At 37.5% G+C, this 6,589-nt stretch overlaps 1 long non-coding RNA gene across 1 annotated transcript; it reads left to right on the plus strand.

Moving 5' to 3' along the window:
- Positions 1-1,588: 1,588 nt before the first annotated feature.
- On the plus strand, positions 1,589-3,909 carry LOC139194154 (uncharacterized). Its single transcript, XR_011578929.1, has 3 exons — positions 1,589-2,141; positions 2,760-2,818; positions 3,652-3,909. It is a non-coding gene; the product is annotated as an uncharacterized lncRNA (long non-coding RNA).
- Positions 3,910-6,589: the final 2,680 nt, after the last annotated feature.

The raw sequence follows: 6,589 nt of genomic DNA on the forward strand, positions 1-6,589 counted from the left end.
GTATGAATTCACACAAAGAAGAAAATACGTAAGAATGCATATTAGCCACAATATTATATTAGTTTACTAAATGCATATTAGCCACAAGATAATATTAGTTAAAATCCAAAGTCTTAAAATATTTGACAACTTAATAAAACAAAACCAACTTAAATCCATAAACCAGAAAACTCTTTTTTGTTTTGCTTTATTAAGTTGTCAAATATTTAGGCCTTTGGATAATTTTGTGGCTATTTGGTCCTCACAGGTAGAAAAGTAGGACTCAAACATGTTCTATAAATTCGTTATCTTCAAATTTAATATGTAGGAAGTAATTTAATTTCAACAATTGCCCTAGCATTAAGGGAATTTTATTCTTTAAACCTTAAATAGTCAAAATTCATCACAAATCCAAATCATAAAATTAAGGGATAATATTGATTATTTACAAGTGTTTTGAGGGGTAAATTGTGTATGAAAATGATAGAAAGCTAACATAGAATATAATTGGATTCATCTCAAAAGTGGCTCACAAAATTGGATCCATATCAAGTCTTTTTTTTTTTTGTCAATAGTTTGATGGGATAATAAAAAGGAAGAGAGAAAAAGGAGATAAGGAGCCTTCGAACTTGATTGAAGAAAACCACAAGGGTGTTTGATTTCCACAAAGTCACCAGCACTCCAGTGGCGTAGCCACTCACAAGGCTAAGGTGGGCTGTAGCCCATGGAGGTTTTCTGTAAGGGTAGCGCTATCCATGCACTCGTTTTTACTTCTCACACACCCCTCTCAATTTTCTTTTATTGGATCGAATGAATTAAAGATGATCATTGACAAAAAATTAATAAGGCTGTATTGGAAGTAAAAAAGTGTTTGTAAATAGATCTATTCTTTTGTAAACTCATGCTTATAGCCTACTCAATTTCAATACAGATTATTATTTGATGTATATTTGGTAAAGGATAGGTAGTAAATAATACGTTTTATGCTAAAAATTATAAATTAGTTCTATCTCTAGTCCCTCTTTATCCTATTCTTTAAAGAAAAATATCATTTACCCTATGTAATTTAGCCTCTGTGCTTCTTACTCAAGAAAAGAAAAATAATTTCTTTAAATCCACAATTAAATCCCTATCTCTGCAATTCCTTACTTTCCATTGCGATTTTCAAATGAATGTCACTTTTGTACGTTCTTAATCTATTTGTTTACTTATTCTTGATTTAATTAGTAGGTTAATTATTTATATGGTGTGACAGCCCGTCCCTAATCTTAAGAGTTTTTAAAGTTTTAATAAAGGATTTTACAAAAATACCCTTGGAGGCACGCGCATTATTCGAGGTTAATCGTTGTGTCGTGTCATCTAAGATTTGTTTTCTTGGCATATCATCGTAGTACTCGTCGCTACGGACCCGTGGGCGCAGACGGTTCATGATTTGGAGTTATATCGAAAAAGTTATTAACGTTTGAAATTTGGGCATTTTAAGAATTATAATTAATGTAAAAATTTGGAATTTCTTTTATAAAAAAATGGACGGCCCAGATTTAATGAAAATTAAATGGATGGCTGGGATGAGAGAAAGAATGTTTTTTTGTGTGTGTGCGTGGAGGAAGAAGAAACAGAGGAAAGAGATTGGGCAGAAATGCCCAATCGGGAAAAGAGAGAAGAATGGATCAGGAGGGAGGGAGGGAGAGAGAGAGAAACCGGCCAATCGGAACAGAGGACAGGAGGAAAGGAGGGAGAGAGTGGCGCGGGGGATCGGCCGGATCCCCCCTTGACCCGTTTTTGACCCGTCGGCACCCATGCTTATTTCCGACGATTTTCACCCATTTTTCCGGCGAATTGCTTCAAGAAACTTCATGGAAAACACTCTAGGAGCCTTCCTCTATCTATTTCATCTCAAATTTGGAGAGATTTGGCTTTTAAAATGGAGAAAACCGCAAGGAGGGGTGCGGCGGCTTTTGCTTCGAATCACCCAATCCCGAAGCGATTTCTTCCAATTGCCACTACCCATAGCTTCCCCTTGAGGCCTAGAACAAAGCCCAAGAAGTAGTAGAGGCGTTGGAACAAGTTTGGAGGTCGAATTGGAACTCACCCAATTCTAGGGTCCGCACGGATTTTTGTGAAATTGGAGCTCTTCCAGGCCAAATTGGTCTTGGTAACAGGTATGAAAGTTGCTCTACTCATTGAGATCTTCAATTCTGTATTTTTTGAGAATTTTTGGAAATAGTTGGATTTTCCGGCGAGCCGGGGCGGCCAACCGCCACCCGCGGCGGCCCGTGCGGCGGCGCGTGGCCAGTGGCCAGCCAATGTCATTCCTAGCATGTGTTTAAGGTTCTAGGTTCAGTTTTGATAATTGATGGACGTAAATTGAGTAATTGAATCTAAGTTCGTTTCGATTCGTGGTTAGGTGAAAATGTGAATTGACGATCCGACCGTTGGATCGTCACCAAACTTTGATACATTGTAATACGTAATATTTGAGGATTATAGGAACTTACGGATCGGGAATCCGATTTACGGATTTTCCGGAATTGGAGTTGTAAGTTCATAAATTAGAATGTTAACCGTCACTTGGTTTTGACAAGTGACGGAAATCTGACCGTTGGATGGTAAGGAAATTTTAGGATGTTGTTCTAGAGATTTATGGTGGACCTCTAGAAGTTATGGATTGGAAATCTGAGTTGCAGATCTTCCGAATCGAACTATGTAGTGACGTGTTTTATATAAGTTATATATTCTATCGATATGAATTCTGAGGTTGGATTTGATTATTGTTATAGGCGCCGATCGTCATGACGCCTTGATGTGTGGTGCTAGGGAGTTGTTGGGCGAACTCCAGGTGAGTGGGCAATATTTTCTATTTATACCTATATACTATGAATTTTCCCAGAAATTGAGTTTTAATGAAAGTATGTTTCTAAAATGCCATACATGCATAAAATGAATGATATGGATGATATGAGTTATATGAATTGATAATTGATGCGTATACATATGTGAGTTGGTGCGGTGGACGCACCGGTGAGTTTTATTATTATTCAGATGAGTTATTTTACATGAATTGCATTGAAAAGCTCATGACCTGCACCTAGGTGATAGTGCTTATATTGTTATTCACCACACCGCACGCTCGCCTTGGATCCAAGTAGGTGGATGTCGTACAGACCATGTGAGGGTTCCGACATGCCAGTCGTACAGACCATTAGAGGGGTTCCGACTGGTGGGTGACCTTAGGTATGCGCGCTGATGATTGATGTGAGAAGCACTAGAGCGTATTTATACACCTGTCATCGTACAGACTACCTTATGTAGTTCCGAGTGACGTGCAGAGTTAGACCGTACAAGTCACCGAGGTGACTCCGGTTGGATTGGATGTTGAGCTTTAGAATCAGCCGTACAGGACCATTGTAGGGTCTCCGGTTGACTTATTATTTCACCTGATTGATATTGATGCATTCTGATTATGTTTTTGACACTTGTCATGGCATATTTTTCTGAAAAGTGTTAAAGGATTGTGATTTGAGATTGTTGCCTATATATATGTTTATATATATGTTATTTTCTGGGAAAGTATACAGGTTTTACGGCGAGGGGTTAGAAATGTTTTAAATGAAAAGTTTTCGAAAAACTTTGTTTTACTGACCCACTCAATTTTGTTTTGCGCCCCTCCAGGTTCAAGTTAGCAGAGCTTTGGTGGCCACGAGGAATCCAACGGTGTTCTGACAAAATTCACAAAAGTAGGATTCACCCTCGGGTGTTATATCTTAGTAATTGTATCTTTAAAGCTTCCGAACTGTGTAAATGGTTACGTCACTCTCACGTGACGGCCATCATACCCTCCTTCGGGACGGGGTGTGTCATATGGTCCTTGAATTTATCGGTTAGGGTTATGATTTTGATAATAGTTCATATTATATTGTTGTTCTTCTATATTGATTATTATATAATTTTATATAAGCAAAAAAAAATTAAACATATGATTTTATGGTACTATTTTCACTAGCCCAACCCATGAAAAAAATCCTAGCTCCGCCCTTGCAGCCCTCCACACCTAAGTTTATAAATTAAGTTTTTAATTTATGGAAAACTAATGAAAAAGATTTGAAAACTTTGAGTTTTAACAAAAATGACAAAAATGTGTTGTAGTGAATAATATCATGATTGATTTTTTGGAGTAAAAATATGGTTTTTCGTTAAAATGAACAATACTATGAACTTTTCGTTGAAGTTTCCTTTAATTTATTGGTTTAATAGTAGTTTTTAATGCGATTGAATCTCCAAAGGATAATATTACGTTCAAGAAAAGTTTGGCCGTATACTTTTCGAGAAGTCAGAAGTACCTCCTGTGTTCATATATATATGGTGTAAAAACTGTCAACATGCACGTGATTTGGCCGAGTGTTTCTAATGGAGAACAGGATGTTTTAGTCTTTTGCTTTTTAGATTTTTTTTTTTAAAAGCTGCTGTCCTCACCCCCAATGTCTTATTTCTACACCCATAGTTTATTAAAACTTTTAATTACCAATTTAGCCTCCTGTAAAATGTCATATAACGACTGAGAAAAAACAAAAGCAAATTGTTCTCTTCCACCCACACCCCATGCACCTTGTAATCTCAATTCCCTAAAACATTTCCTCTTCATTTTATTCCTTCTGATTTTTAAGTTGTGTTTATTGGAACATAAATAAATGAATTTAAAATTGAATCACATGAATTGTGTTGGAAAATATTAGTATTTTATGTATTATATTGTTTTGGTTTTCTTATAAGTTTAGTTTGGGCCTAGCATGTTACTATTAATGTTAGGTTTGTTCTCTATAAATATAATGTTTCGTGTCTCTGAAGAATAAGTTAGACACACTGTAGTCTCTTAGATTATAAAGTCATCATGGCAATCCTTCTTTATGTTAATAAAATCATATTAGTTTATAGTTACATTGTTTGTTTGTTTGTTGTGCACTTTGATATTCAACTTGGTATAAAAGTTGATTTCATCCTTCGGGATTTAATTCGCTCAAGTTCGTATTGTCTGTTCTTTGTCATTAGGCTTTTGTTTGTTTTGTTTTTTAAATATTGTGATGTCCGAGTCGCGCCGTAGCCTCATCGCATCGGAGCCGATGCCTAAAGTCTGAAGATTGACCAGCCTGCACTCGCATCTGCCTGAACCGTACCCATCATCGTTTCCTCATCAGATCATCACCACACTGCTTCCGCATCCACCATCGCTGCTGCTCGACAACCACTTGTTTGATGAAGCCCAAACCCGAGAACAAACAACTCGGATTGAGTTCGTCTTTGATCTGACCTAACCATTGCTGATGTACCTTGGTCGCCGCTGCTGCTCTGCATCACTCCTGCTATCCGCACCGAGGTCTGTACCCACTGCCATCTTCCGTGTATTGAACCCCTCTGCTTGAAGAAACTACTGTTGCTCCTGCACCCATCATCCATGTCGCACCGGAGAAGAATGAATGCTTTGGTTGATTTAGAAATACAAAAGAAGAAATAAAAAATAGAAAATAGGAAAAGAAAACAGAAAAATAGAAAAGAAAAAAATTGGGTTTGGAGCCCACAATCTGTTGGGCTGTTGTGATTCGTTTGAAGGCTTTTTTTAGGCCTTGTTGATTGAAGCTACTGTTGGGCTTGGTTGGTTTTGAGGCCCACACGAGTTGTTGGCCTATTTGGAATTGTTTTGTGACCGTCACTCGAGTGCTTGGACTTGTGACCGTCACTCGAGTGCTTGGACTTGTGACCGTCACTCGAGTGCTTGGACTTGTGACCACTTGAGTGATAGGACTTTGTTTTTATACGTTCGTTGCTACAATTGAGATATTGAAATCTCGTCCGTTTAGTGACGAGTTTTTTCCATACTCTCAACATTAGCTAGTGTGAATCAGAATCAGTTTGCCAGCTAGAATCAGCATGCTTGAATCGGAACTAGTTCACCAGTCAAGTTTGTATGCTTGACAGACCGCCTAACAGAGCCAGTCTGCATCTGCTTGTTTGCAAACCCCTGTCGTATACTGCCATGAGTTTGACAGGAGTGTTGGAAAATATTAGTATTTTAGGTATTATATTGTTTAGGTTTTCTTATAAGTTTAGTTTGGGCCTAGCTTATTAGTATTAGGGTTAGGTTTGTTCGCTATAAATATAATGCTTCGTATTTCTGAAGAATAAGTTAGACACAATGTAGTCTATTGGGTTGTGGAGTCGTCATGGCAATCTTTCTTAGGAAAACTAATGAAAATGGCTTGAAAACTTTGAGTTTTAATGATAAGGATAAAATAAAGGGTAAAGTGAATAGTACCAGGATTGAATTTTTAGTGTAAAAATGTGGTTTTTCGTTAAAGTGAACAGTACCGGATGCTTTTCATTAAAGTTCCCATCTTTCTCTAGGTTAATAAAATCATATTAGTTTATAGTTACTTTGTTCGTTTGTTAGTTGCGTACTTTGATATTCAACTAATTGATCTTGTTGTATTCGTCGAGCCCGTCGTAATACACATCCCAAAATGCGCTGAATGCATCAGTTACCGTATCAATCGTTGGCCTCCGGTTTCTCTGGTGGCAACAGAGATGGAGCCACTTTCTCTACCGATTTCGCTTCTTG

This window comes from Malus domestica, chromosome 03, assembly GCF_042453785.1.
Source record: "Malus domestica chromosome 03, GDT2T_hap1".
Classification (NCBI taxonomy): Eukaryota; Viridiplantae; Streptophyta; class Magnoliopsida; order Rosales; family Rosaceae; genus Malus; species Malus domestica.